The sequence below is a fragment of the Podarcis filfolensis genome (assembly GCF_964270895.1).
Source record: "Podarcis filfolensis genome assembly, chromosome: 8".
Taxonomy (NCBI): Eukaryota; Metazoa; Chordata; class Lepidosauria; order Squamata; family Lacertidae; genus Podarcis; species Podarcis filfolensis.
Window position 1 is genome coordinate 7,659,263 of NC_139611.1, and position 14,779 is coordinate 7,674,041.

Sequence of the window (14,779 nt, forward strand, 5' to 3'; positions counted from 1 at the left end):
CTGCTGAAAGTGCAGCAACTTCGGGCTCAAACGCTTTCCATTCCAGCTGGCCATTACATAACATCCGTAACTAAAAAACAGTGCTTGTGCTTACATTTTTCCTCCAGCCTCCTAATCCCTTTTCTTCCTGTGTCATGTCTAGATTGTTAGCCTGAGAACAGGGAGTGCCTGAGAGCCTTTTTTCAGCAGAGAGGTTAAAAAAAAAGGGTGGGGGGGACTTAAACTTTGAAAAAGTTTCTGCAGGTGACTGGTTTTGTTTCGTTTTTAAAATAATTTTTATTGAATGGTTTTATGTTACAAAAAACAATACAGCCACACTACCACTAAATATAATTAAGAAATAAAAATTACATACATCGATATTTAGTTTGTTATTTGTTATTTGCCGTCTTATTTCTTATTTTGTTTTGTTTTTTAAAGCAAACAAATGTGGGCTCCAACATGATCAGCCTTTGCAGCTGCATGCAGGCCCAGCCCAACTATTAGGCAAAATGGCAACCTCAGATGGCAGATGGGTGGGAAGCAACACTGAGTTTATTTGGAGACAGAGATGCCTCCTTCAGCCCCACTGAGATAGTCTGCTGCTTTTGGATTTGGTGCAATATGTGATCCCATCATCAGATTTGAAGATTCAGCTGTCCTGTCAGGTTAGCTTCTGTATGTGGAAGCAAAATGTCTTGAACTGCCCTTGGCTGCATCTCTATCTTCCTATATACATAAAAATGTAAGGTTGCCGTCGCTCAGCCCCCATTGGATGTTTGGTAGTGCTGCACCACAGTGGCGTAGCGTGGGGGGTGCAGGGGGGGCCGGCCGCACCGGGCGCAACATCTGGGGTTAGGGCAAATCCATGGGTTAGGGGGCGCAAATCCACGGGTTAGGGGGCGCAAATCCACGGGTTAGGGGGCGAAAATTACTTGCCTTGCCCCGGGTGCTGACAACCCATGCTACGCCACTGCTGCACCACAGTCCTGGATTTCTGTGAAGGAATGGGGTTGGAAAGGTGAAAAGCAAGCTTCGTAGCTGCATGAGGTGAGAAGGGGAAGCTCTAGAGGGTTAATGTGGGGGGATGGCAGTGGGGTCGGTGAGCGGAATGAGCAGGGACACAGCTCCTAGTAATGGTATTAGGAGTGATATGGTGGCAGTTGCATAAACTTTTTGATCAACGCTAAACATAAGTAAGGTCCCCTCATTTTGGTTCCAGGAGAAACACACCTTTTGCTCCCAGGCTGCTGATGAACTACAACTATGATGTCATTTCCTGTGACTTCATAGAATCATAGAGTTGGAAGGGACCCTAAGGCTCTAGTCCAGCCCCCTGCAATGCAGGAATATTCAGCTGTCGCATGTGGGGATCAAACCTGCAACCTCGCCATTGTCAGCACCATACTCTTAACCAACTGTGCTATCCGGGCTGACTTTTTCTGCACGATATTTCTTTCTTTTTTTTCAATTTGTATAAATAATTTTTATTAATTTTCCAACATACATTTATAATATCCAATCTAAATTTATCACATATTTTCTCTTTTGAACTTCCTTCAGCCTCTCTAACAATCATCCATTATTCAATTTTTCAGTTACACATTTCCTGATTTTTATATTGCAATTTACATACCTTCACCCTCTTATTTTTCTTCAACACAATATTCCTCAATCATTCACAGAGCTTCTTGAAATCCCACTAGCGTTGTTTGCTCATCACATATACATTTCAAATAATCTGAAAATTTTCCCCAATCTTCGATGAACTTTTGGTCTCTTAACTCTTAACACACTCTTAACCAACTGTGCTATCCGGGCTGACTTTTTCTGCATGATGTTTCTACTGCTGCTGTTGGGGATTGCTTTGTGCACTGATCGATTTATTTTTAATATTTTTATTGGATTTTATAATTTTATGTAGCTAAAACTATAAACAATAAGTAAGGCATAATTGTGCATTATTGAAACAAATTGCATATGTTTTTCTGCAAATGCGCTTGTATTCTAATGTTTGCCCCGTTCTCTGTTTACTTATTTATTCCCCACCTGCATAAAGTTGTGAACGTAAATTACGGGACCGCTGTATTTATGGTACATTTTCTGATGGTTTCCGTTTGCTCAGAGCAATCATGGTGGCGGCCACCAGGTGGCGCTTGAGCTTTGTTTATTTACAAACTCTGTATGTACGGTAGTTGGTGGTTGGTGGGGTTTCTGGCGTAACTTCTTATTTTAGTCATTATTATTTAAAGGTAAAGGAACCCCTGACCGTTAGGTCCGGTCGTGGCCAACTCTGGGGTTGCGGTGCTCATCTTGCTTTATTGGCCGAGGGAGCCGGCAGAGCTTCCGGGTCATGTGGCCAGCATGACTAAGCCCCTTCTGGCGAACCAGAGCAGCGCACGGAAACGCCGTTTACCTTCCCGCCGGAGCGGTACCTATTTATCTACTTGCACTTTGACGTGCTTTCGAACTGCTAGGTTGGCAGGAGCAGGGACCGAGCAACAGAAGCTCACCCCGTCGCGGGGATTCGAACCGCCGACCTTCTGATTGGCAAGTCCTAGGCTCTGTGGTTTAACCCACAGCGCCACCCGCGTAAATTATTATTTACATGTACGCAAATGCTTTACGCTCGCTTCGCTCTAAAGACAACATACGAACGCTGCAAACTGTAAACCTGCCCTTGCAAATTCTCACTTCTTAAGAGAGGAGTGGGTGAGATTTAAAAAGGAGATGCGAAGTGCCAAAAAACCAAAAAAACAGCAGCACACGATGAAAACAACCTTTTTTGCACATCTCCTCTTTCTCTGGGGGGTCACGGTGGCCTCTTCTTCTTGAAACACAGGAGTTGGAATGGCAGCTGTTTTCCTTGGAATTTTGGGTTATTTTTAGGTTGTGCCTAACGCATGGAGAAGGCGTGAGGTTTGCTCTTCCTGCTGGCTGCAGTGTTGCTGCAGATTCTCGCCCCTGCTCTTCCCACTGGGCTGGGGGGGGGAGGGCCCCCTGACCGTCCCTTGCTGAGTAACCAAAATGATCAAAATTTCCCCATGGTGAAAGAAAGCCAGGCTGCATTGTTTGGGACTTTTCAGTAGAAAAAAGAGAGCAAGGGCTTGTCCTTTCTCTCACACTTTCCAGGTACACTCTACACTTTAAAGCTCCATGTCTAACCCCCCCCCCCCTTTTTAGTCCACATTTTTCCCTACAAAAACCCGCTGTTTAAAGCTGAATTGGAGCAAATGCAAGTGAAAAAACCTGAATTGATGTTTGCTCTGATGATGATGATAATTACAGTGGTACCTCTGGATGTGAACAGGATCCGTTATGGAGCCCTGTTCGCATCCTGAGTAGAATGTGCCGCTTCTGCGCCTGCACGTGATGTCATTTTGAGCGTCTGCGCATGTGCGAGCGGCAAAACCCGTAAGTAACGCGTTCTGTTACTTCTGGGTCGCCATGGAGCATAACCTAAAAAGGCTCAACCTGAAGCATATTTAACCCGAGATATAACTATTATTATTATTGTACCCCACCAATCTGGCTGGTTTCCCCAGCCGCTCTGGGCAGCTTACAGCACACATAAAGAATTATAAAACATCAGACATTAGAAATTTCCCAATACGTCTTCTAAAAGTCAGATGGTTGTTTATTTCCTTGACATCTGATGGGAGGCCGTTCCAGGGCGGGCGCCACTACCGAGAAGGCCCTCTGCCTGGTTGAACGCTAAAGAGTGAGTTTTTGTGGGGAAAGCTCTGGACCAAAAAAACATACCCACCACTCAGTGTTTGCACTGCAGGGGGTTGGACTAGATGACCCTTGCGGTCCCTTCCAACTCTACAATTCTCTGATTCGGACACAGGCCTTTACAACGTGGCCATGTCCCTGGAAAGGTAAATGTGGATAATCTCTTCCAGGTGTCTGGTGCTGCCTGGCCTGGAGAAAGCAGATAGAGAAAAGTTTTTCTTCTCCCAAAGATGTCCACAAGGCAGCAGGTACAGATTTTTCCTTGGGGTTTGCTCCTGCAGCCTTTCCCATGAACGAGTGTATCTGTGTTATAAGAATTTTAAGGTCTTAGATATGTAATAAATGTTCATAAATGTACCAAGCAAACACGTACATAAATATATAAACCACATGTCTGAAACCCCACAGAAAAAAAGTCCTGAACAAATTGACCTCAAATATTTCTCTGCAAGGTCAAAATGGGAAACCTCATTGTCTCTTTCCTCACAAATCCTGTCTTAAGGGCACATTTAAGATGTGGGCCTGTGACCTGGCTCAGGAACTAAGTATTTATTATTACAAAAGACTGGCCAGGCTCCCCAGGGTATCCAATCAAGTAAGCATTAACAGATAACCTGGCAGACAGGAGGTAAACAATGCACTCAGATTTCTGCTGTAGACCGCCCTTTCTGTGATGTAGGCATGATGTATCTGGGGGGGGGGTCTTGGGCTCCAAGGTGGGCAATTTAAAATGTCTATATAAGGGCGGACACACTTTTGGTTCTGGGTTCCTCCTCCTTTCCTGCTTGTGAGGGGAGCACCCTGTTGCAAAGGATCAATAAAGATCAAGCTTACTAGCTGCTTTGCTTCTCAATATTCTCTGGTTGGCCTCTGTTATTTTCTCCTACCAATAGGGAACCTATGTAAGGACTCTATATGGGCTCTTGGATACCCCATAAGGGAAAAAAGTGCAGCTTTTTGTTTATAACATCTGCAAGGCAATGGAGTTGTAATAAGTGAAAATCTGCCCTTATTCCCTTATAGGGGACACAAGAGCCCTCATAGAGTCCTTTGTAGGTTCTCCATCGGTCGGAGGAAAAAACAAACAAAAGGAGGAGGACCCAGAACCAAGGTGTGTCCACCCTTATATATATATTTTAAATTGCCCACATTGGAGCCCAAGACCACCCCCAGAAACATCATACCTACATCACAGAAGGGGTGTAGCCCAAGCCCACCCCCCAGATACATCATACCTACATCACAGAAAGGGTGGTCTACAGCAGAAATCTGAGTGCATTGTTTACCTCCTGTCTGGCAGGTTACCTGTTAATGCTTACTTGATTGGATACCCTGGGGAGCCTGGGCAGTCTTTTGTAATGATAAATACTTGGTTCCTGAGCCAGGTCACAGGCTCAACCTCTTCATACACAGACATACCCTTAAGGCAGGATTTGTGAAGGAAAAGACAATGGGGAGGCCCCTCCATTTGACCTTGCAGAGAAAACACCTGGTCAGCCTGGGAGTCAAAATGGCTCCATGGCTGCTCTCCTGTGCAGCTTCAGACATGTGGCCTATATATCTATGTACGTGTTTGCTTGGTACATTTATGAACCTTTATTATATACATAAGACCTTAATTTATTTATTTCAGAGGTTTTCAGAGTTTCCTTCTCCTAGACGGGCTCCTTTCCCAGGTTGATGAGCCCCACGGCCCCTCACTTCCCTCTCCAGTGTTGTAAACAAAAATTGCCCTTTTCCCTTATGGGGTATCCAAGAGCCCATATAGAGTCCTTACATAGGTTCCCTATTGGTAGGAGAAAATAACAGAGGCCAACCAGAGAATATTGAGAAGCAAAGCAGCTAGTAAGCTTGATCTTTATTGATCTGTTGCAACAGGGTGCTCCCCTCACCCACAGGAGAGAGGAGGGACCCAGAACAATGGCGTGCAAGGCCTTATAAAGACTTTTGAAATTCCCCTCCTGTAGATCAAGACCACCCCCAGAAACATCATACATACATCACAGAAGGGGTGTAACCTAAGACCACCCCTCAGATACATCACACCTTCACACAAAAAAAGCTGTCTAAAACAGAACATTTGCATGTTGTTTTTCTCCTGTCCTTGTTTATCTCCTGTCTGGCAGGTTACTTTATTGGATTGCCTGGGGAGCCTGGCCATTCTTTTGTAGTGATAAATACTTAGTTCCTGGGCCAGGTCACAGGCTCACACCCTATTCATATCTTAAATGCGCCCTTAAGAGAGGATTTGTGAAGGAAAAGACAATGGGAAGGCTTTTCCACTTTGACCCTGCAGAGAAAACATTTGCTCAGTTTAGGAATCAAAATGGTTCCAGGTTGGTCTTCCTGTGGTGATCTATCGCTCCCCGCACCTGGTTTAGCCGGCCTGCCGAAGCCGTTCTCCAGGTGTGGCCACTGCCTGTCGCATGCTGACAGCATCCAGGAGCCACAGGTGAGAGCTGAATGCAGGGTGGGGGCCAAAGGAGGACAGACTGTCCCAGAAGGAGCACATGTCCCACAGCAAAGCTACCGTCCCCTCCCCTAGCAATTATACAATTCTGATTCCATGGGGAAGATTTTGGATATTTGACCTGCAGGGGGCGCTGGCTGCACAATAAGCCATTGCACCGGATTTTTTGTCAGGCTAGAGAAGGGAATCCTAATTCCGGTTCTTTTTTTCTGAGGGTATGCATACCCCTAAACATTTTGGGAATCTTTGTACTTTTGTCTGTTTACTTTCCCCGATTTGAACTATTAAATGGTGTGTTTTCCGGGTCAAAACGAGAGTACCCCCTAAACACTTTTAAAAGAAAAAAAGCACTGCCTAATTCAATTTATCTAAAATTCCAGCCATGCACACACACACACATAAACACCATTTCTCTCCTGCACACCTCTTGCTTTGGAACAGAAAAATTATATCATTCATCCAGTGCTATATCAGCTGCACTGGCTCCTGGTGGAGTACAGGATCAGGTTCAAGCTGCTGGTTTTAACCTTTAAACCCCTATACGGCCTAGGACCCTCGTACCTATGGGACCGCCTCTCCTGGTACGCCCCATGGAGGACCTTACGGTCTGCAAATAATAACACCTTGGAGATCCCAGGCCACAGAGAGATTAGGCTGGCCTCGGCCAGGGCCAGGGCCTTTTCAGCCTTGGCCCCAGCTTGGTGGAACGCTCTGCCACAAGAGATCAGGGCCCTGCAGGATTTGACATCTTTCCGCAGGGCCTGCAAGACGGAGTTGTTCCGCCAGGCCTTTGGTCAGGGCTCAGCCTGACTCCCCTTTTCTTTTTGTATAAGAATATGAAAGAGGCCTCCCAGAATTCTCACAGGCCCATTCATATAAGATCAGTGTAAACAGTTGGGCCAATGAGCACTTACTGTTCCCAACCCTAACCCTGCGGAAAGCCATCTAATTAGACCAGGGGTAGGCAAACTAAGGACACGGGTGGCGCTGTGGGTTAAAACACAGAGCCTAGGGCTTGCCGATCAGAAGGTCGGCGATTCGAATCCCCGCGACGGGGTGAGCTCCCGTTGCTCGGTCCCAGCTCCTGCCAACCTAGCAGTTCGAAAGCCGCTCCAGCGGGAAGGTAAACAGCGTTTCCGTGCGCTGCTCTGGTTCGCCAGAAGCAGCTTAGTCATGCTGGCCACATGACCCGGAAGCTGTACGCCAGCTCCCTCAGCCAATAAAGCAAGGTGAGCGCCGCAACCCCAGAGTTGGCCACAACTGGACCTAACGGTCAGGGGTCCCTTTCCCTTTTTAGGCAAACTAAGGCCCGGGGGCCAGATCCGGCCCAATCGCCTTCTCAATCTGGCCTGCAGACGGTCTGGGAATCAGTGTGTTTTTACATGAGTAGAATGTGTGCTTTTATTGATAATGCATCTCTGGGTTATTTGTGGGGCATAGGAATTCGTTCATTCCCTCCCCCCCCAAAAAAAATATAGTCCGGCCCCACACAAGGTCTGAGGGACAGTGGACCGGCCCCCTGCTGAAAAGGTTTGCTGACCCCTGAATTAGACTTTAATTTGATTTGACCTGTTTTTAGGAGGTAATTTAATTATTGTTTGATTTAATACTAATGTTATATATCTGATATTAGCGGCCCTGAGCCCGACTTCGGCCAGGGAGGGCAGGATATAGATAAAAATGGTTTATTACCATCATCATCATCATCATCATCATCATCATCATCATCATCTCTGTTAGCAGATGTGAGAGACTTCCAAGCCCCAGGCTCTGGCTGGCAGTGGGCTGGGGGGTGCCAGTTCCAGGAGAACATCAGAGCAGACTTTGCAAAGGCCCCATCTAGTCTCAGCAACCTCCAAGCATGGCCTGAGCACAGAATCCCATTCCTGCTCATGCGCCTCAACAACCTCAGAGGCAACTGTTGTCTCCCCCCCTTGGCTTCCTCCGTGAATTTGTCCAAACCCTTTTTCAGACTGTCCCAAGTTGCGGGTTGGTACATCTGGTTAGGAACCTAGGAAACCGCCTTACCTGGAGTTAGGCTGCTGTTGTTCCATCTGTCTTAGGATTGTCTAAAAGCAGAGACCTCACCTTGCCGACAAAGGTCCGTATAGTTAAAGCTATGGTTTTCCCAGTAGTGGTGTATGGAAGTGAGAGCTGGACCATAAAGAAGGCTGATCGCCAAAGAATTGATGCTTTTGAATTATGGTGCTGGAGGAGACTCTTGAGAGTCCCATGGACTGCAAGAAGATCAAACCTCTCCACTCTGAAGGAAATCAGCCCTGAGTGCTCACTGGAAGGACAGATCCTGAAGCTGAGGCTCCAATACTTTGGCCACCTCATGAGAAGAGAAGACTCCCTGGAAAAGACCCTGATGTTGGGAAAGATGGAGGGCACAAGGAGGAGGCGACGACAGAGGACGAGATGGTTGGACAGTGTTCTCGAAGCTACCAGCATGAGTTTGACCAAACTGCGGGAGGCAGTGGAAGACAGGAGGGACTGGCGTGCTCTGGTCCAGGGGGTCACGAAGAGTCGGACACAACTAAATGACTAAACAACAACAACTCTGACTGGTAGCATCTCTCCAGGGTTTCGGGCAGAGGACACACCTCGCCCTACCTGGAGACGCCAGGGATTGAACCCGGAACCTTCTGCCTGCAAAGCAGGCGCTCTCTCATTGAGCTACAGCCTTACAGCCCTTCCCCTAACAAGAAGCTGCCTTAGTGGAGTTGTAAGAAGACGAACCATTTCTGGAACAAGGTGTTTACCATCCCACCTGCGATTTCATAAGGAAGCTGGTCCTGGAGGAAGAACCGTAAGGGGAGGGACTCCATGAGGCAAGGCCTTCTTCCACCTGACTTGCCTCACCCTCCAGTCTCTGCTTCTCAATTTGTATTGCATTATTTTATGCACTGTGGCTTGACGTTGTTTTACTGATTGTATTTTCAAAATTATTTATTGTGATTCTTAAGAGTGGGTTTCTGTTTAATTTCTATATGCTGATATTATACTATTCTAATGATTGTTGAATGTTACTTTATTTGATGTAGATTGCTTATTTTAAAGCTGTTTCATTATCACATTTTTGCATTGCGTTAGATTGTTATAAGGTGTACATTCTTTGTTTCTTCAGTATTGTAAGATAGAAAGGCGGTATACAAATTAAAAGTGATGATGATGATGGGTGATGATTTCAGGTCCCATGATAGCATTATTGTAAGGTTGCCAGACATCCCCGTTTCCCAGGGACAGTCCCCGGATTTACAAATCAGTCCCCATACAAATCCATTGAAGCTGAAAAGTGTCCCCGGATTCATTGAAAAAATCTGGCAACCTTACATTATTGGCAATTGTTAACACAAAAATTCAATCAGCATTGCTCCAGGCAGCTGCTAGATCAGAATTAGCAACTCATTGGAAAGATGCAAACCACATTGTCATACCACAAATAATAATAAATTGATAAAAATAATATTTTTATCCTGCCCATCTGACTAGGTTGTCCCAGCCACTCTGGGTGACTTCCGACAAGTGGTACGAAAAACTGGCACGGCTGGCTCGGCTGATGTGAGGCACAACCAAAAAAGGCCAGTTTTTAGTAATTTGGCAACCTTTCACCGAGTTTATAAACAAACAGCAAAGTTTGTGCTGTCCTACAGGCAATGCTTCATTCTGGAAGGGATGCATTCAGAACTGGACTAAATTTCCCTTCTCTATCTCCTTATTTTACCCTCTCACTCTCTCCTGGACTCCAAGCCAGAAAAAGTAAAGGTCGCTTGCAAACAACTCTTCCCTTTGTTGATGTGACAAAAAGTTTTTATTCACGTTGTATGTTGCACACCTCTCTTATGTCTGTTAAAATTTCAGTTAAAATATTTTAAAAGGAAAAAAAGCAGCTGCCTTATCCTGCTTCAAGCTGCTGGTCCGCCCAGATTAGTATTGCTGACACTGACTGGCAGCATCCTGCAGGATTTCAGGTGCTAAGGACAGAACCCAGAGCCTTCTGCAAGCAAAGCTGCTGCCCTGCCACTGCGCTACGCAGCCCATCCCCTAACAACAAGCTGCCTCATCCAGAGCCCATACAGGCCAGTTTTGTCAACACGGGCTGGCAGCAGTACTTTGGGGGGACTGGATCCGAGCTTTCTGCAAGCAAAGCAGCTGCTCGGCCCTTTCCCTAACAAGAAGCGGACCATTTGGATCCCTTCCAGTCGGGGTTCAGGCCTCATCATGGGACTGAAACTGCCTTGGTCGCACTGGTTGATGATCTCCGGCGGGCTAGGGACAAAGGTGAGAGCTGTTTCCTAGTTCTGCTGGATCTCTCAGCGGCGTTTGATACCATCAACCATAACATCTTTCTGGACCGTCTTCGGGGGCTGGGAGCTGGAGGCACAGGTCAAATCTGTGTCCAGGGCAGCTGTTTACCAGCTCCATCTGGTACGTAGGCTGAGACCCTATCTGCCTGCAGACTGTCTCGCCAGAGTGGTGCATGCTCTGGTTATCTCCCGCTTGGACTACTGCAATGCACTCTACGTGGGGCTACCTTTGAAGGTGACTCGGAAACTACAACTAATCCAGAATGCGGCAGCTAGACTGGTGACTGGGGGCGGCCGCCGAGACCACATAACACCGGTCTTGAAAGACCTACATTGGCTGCCAGTACGTTTCCGAGCACAATTCAAAGTGTTGGTGCTGACCTTTAAAGCCCTAAACGGCCTCGGTCCAGTATATCTGAAGGAGCGTCTCCACCCCCATCATTCTGCCCGGACGCTGAGGTCCAGCGCCGAGGGCCTTCTGGCGGTTCCCTCATTGCGAGAAGCAAAGCTACAGGGAACCAGGCAGAGGGCCTTCTCGGTAGTGGCGCCCGCCCTGTGGAACGCCCTCCCATCGGATGTCAAAGTGATAAATAACTACCTGACATTCAGAAGACATCTTAAGGCAGCCCTGTTCAGGGAAGTTTTTAACGTGTGATATTTTACTCTGTTTTTGGTTTTTATGGAAGCCGCCCAGAGTGGCTGGGGAGGCCCAGCCAGATGGGCGGGGTATAAATAATAATTATTATTATTATTATTATTATTATTATTATTATTATTATTATACGAAGTCCACCCAGATTGGTACTGCCGACACGGATGGGCAGCAGCGCTTCGGGTTTTCAGATGCTGACGAGGGAACCCGAGCCTTCTGCTGCTGCTCTGCCACTGCGCCCTTCCTCCAACAAGGCGCTGCCTCATACAGAGCCCATCCAGACTAGTATTACCGACACGGGCCGGCAGACACTTGAACCCGGAGCCTTGTGTAGGCAGAGAGCAGCCCTCTTCCCCTACGGAGCTGGCGAGCAGGGGCGCGCGGGGAGCCCCGCGACCTCTCCAACTCCTGTGCGCTCTCGGCCGCCTCTCCGCGCTTTCTCCTCCGCCCCTGCGCGCCGTTTCCTGGCGAGGCGAAGAGCCGCCTCCGAGGGTGGGAAAGATGCGGGGCGGCGGAGCGGCGGCTCGGCGGCCCTCCCGCTTACACAACCCCGGCCGCCTTCCGCTCTCGAGGACCGAAACTGGGCGCTAGAAAGTTTCCCTGCGCGCCCGGGCGCATCTCCGAGCGCGCCAGAGCGCCAACTTCTCCCTCCGACGACGCGCCCCGAGGAGCCTTTCGCCGCCAGAGCGCGCGGCCCGCCCGGCTCTCCCGCGGCCCCCGAGGGGCGGCTCCTCCTTCCTTCCCGGACCCGGGCTGCCTTTTACATAACCGCCCGAAAAAGGCGTCGCCACCGCCGCCCGGGCGCCTGGAGGGGGCGAGGCGAGCTTGGTCCCTTCGCCACCGCCTTGTATCTCTCTCTCGACGAGGCGGACTCTCCTCGCTGCTGCTGCTGCCGCCCCGGCGAGGGCTGGGGGCGGACGGGCGCCGGGCAAGGCGCACCATGGGCCACGGGACGAGCGCCGGCTTCTCCTACAGGTAAGGGGACCCCCAACTTTCTGCCGCTCCCCCTTTTTTCTTCCCTCGGAGCAGACCGCTCACCTAGCGCGCCTCTGCTCCGGGAAATACTTCGAATTTGGGTTTACAGTACTTGCTTGAGGACTATCCCCTCGCCCCATAAAAAGGGCATCTTTTATTCAAAGTTGATTGCTTGGGGACAAAACACGAGCCCCCCCCCAAAAAACCTGGGGTTTCCCCCTGTGCTGTAGTACAGAAAAAGAGTGCCCCTGAGCATGGACAGAGTGCCCATTCCTTAGTACTGAGGAGCTGTTGGCTCAGGATATTAAGGGGTGGGCAGGATGAGCTGAGGTGCCGTTTTAGCCAGCAGGCAGCATGGAAATGAGTCCTGATGGGAAAGCTGCCCCTGTTGGATTTCTGACAGCTGGGTTTAGATGTGAAGAGTGCAGGATTTTTGCAACTGCTTTTCCCTGCTCTCCTGCGTACATTGGGGAATGGCTGTGATCTGCCATTTTGCCTCCCTCAAAGCTTATTATTGTTATAATTAGTGTAGGAGCATATATTATCCCCCCCCAATTCACCCCAAGATTTTGGGGTGATCACAGCAATTAGAACATTTAATTTCACTTTTAATTTGTATACCTCCTTTCTGTATTGCTATGCACAAGAAACAAAATATACAACAAAGAACACACACGTTATAACGTTAAAGTGGTACAACTTATATTAAATGGAATACAGTGGTACCTCGGGTTACATACGCTTCAAGTTACACACTCTGCTAACCTAGAAATAGTGCTTCAGGTTAAGAACTTTGCTTCAGGATGAGAACAGAAATCCGGCTCCAGCAGCGCAGCGGCAGCAGGAGGCCCCATTAGCTAAAGTGGTGCTTCAGGTTAAGAACAGTTTCAGGTTAAGAACGGACCTCCGGAACGAATTAAGTACTTAACCCATGGTACCACTGTAATGGTCAATAATCTATTGGCACACAATAAAATTAACTCTCGAAAAACATCAGCAAATGATAAACAGAAATTCACTCTTAATAATAATTACCAAACCATGATCTATAAGAATAACTGCAAGATGCAAGGCATAACCGTTTGAAGGAACTTAAAATCCCAGAATTACGGTGGGTTCTAGAAATAACCACATCTCAAGCGCCAAAAGCCAGGGTTGAGAAGTGAATCTTCAGCATTCACTGAAATGAATGCTGTACAATGAAGGTGACAGACAGGCGCATCTCTGTGGGGAGGGAGCCCCACAATTTAGGGGCTGCCACGGGGGGGGGGGGAATCCCCTCTCCCCCGGGCCACCCAGCAACCTTAAAATTCTGAGGGCGATGGAACTACCCAAAAGGGTGGTTTATCTTGGTACCTGAGAGGGTCTGTAGCAAGGTTACCAGATTTTTTTCTGTGAATATGGGGACACACTTCAACTTCAATGGATTTTGTATGGGGACTGGTTTGTAAATTTGGGGACTGTCCCTGGGAAAGGGGACGTCTGGTGGTCTTTCAGGTGTTTGGGGCCTGAGTGACTGAGGGCTTTAAACACCAATGTGAGCACCTTGAATTGGGCCAGGAAACAAACCGGCAATCAGTGCAGCTATTTTACAAGGAGAGTTCTATGAGATGTGAAAGCATCCCAGCCAGGAATGTGGCCGCTGCGTTTTGGACCAATTGAATGTACGATCTTGTGTGCGGGACACCTTCCCCAGACCCCCACCCCTTTTAAATGTATGAACCTGCCACCCCTATTATTATTTTTTTAAATAATATTTATTAAATTGTCCATTTTAACAACCCAATCAAACCACATCATATATTCTGAATTATGAATATTATTCAATAACCCAACAGACCAAATATTATGCCAAATTATAAAAAAATTGGGGGGGACTGCACTATGCTCCGAGGTCGGGGGGGCTGGATCTGATCACCTCATACTTCTACTGCTTTTCATAATAATTCCTGATAGTTCCCATAAGCCATTCTGATGTTAATCCTCATTACAGTGGTACCTCAGGTTACATATGCTTCAGGTTACAGACTCCGCTAACCCAGAAATAGTACCTCAGGTTAAGATCTTTGCTTTCAGGATGAGAACAGAAATCATGCTCCGGTGGTGCGGTGGCAGCAGGAGGCCCCATTAGCTAAAGTGTTGCTTCAGGTTAAGAACAGTTTCAGGTTAAGAACGGACCTCTGGAACGAATTAAGTACTTAACCCGAGGTGCCGCTGTATTTTCCACAGCCTCTGAGTTGTTCCGGCAAGCGAGATAGCTCAAAACAGTGTGTTTCTGTGTGATTTTTAAGTCCAAGATTCCCCTCTGTAGCTTCGCAGCATCTCTTCACAGACTGATGTTTCTGCCAAATCAGTCCAAAAATCTTCCCACGGCATGCAGATGCCCAGTTTGTTCAGTCCAGATAAAATCCGATCAGGGCATCTGCCCAATACTTTTCCCAGACCAGTTGTCATTCAGACATTAGCCTTTCCAGGGAAGGGTTTTAATTGAAAATCCAAACGTGAAATATTGAAGACTCACCTCCCCCTGACTAGGTAATTTGATTTAACAAGCTGGTCGGTATTTGAACCTGCCACCCCTAAGTTGGGGGGGGTCCTCTCTCCCTGCTACCTGGTATGGGGTGGCCTCCATGCACCTCGATGCAAAATGTGCTGCTG

General features: G+C 47.8%; 1 protein-coding gene across 1 annotated transcript in view; it reads left to right on the forward strand.

The window, feature by feature from the left end:
* The first annotated feature begins 11,278 nt into the window (after positions 1-11,278).
* Positions 11,279-14,779, forward strand: part of SH2B3 (SH2B adaptor protein 3) — a 75,776-nt gene continuing 72,275 nt past the window's right edge. Inside the window, exon 1 of the mRNA XM_083629458.1 lies at positions 11,279-12,121. The gene's annotated coding sequence lies outside the window, so the exon portion shown is untranslated. The remainder of the gene's footprint in view (positions 12,122-14,779) is intronic.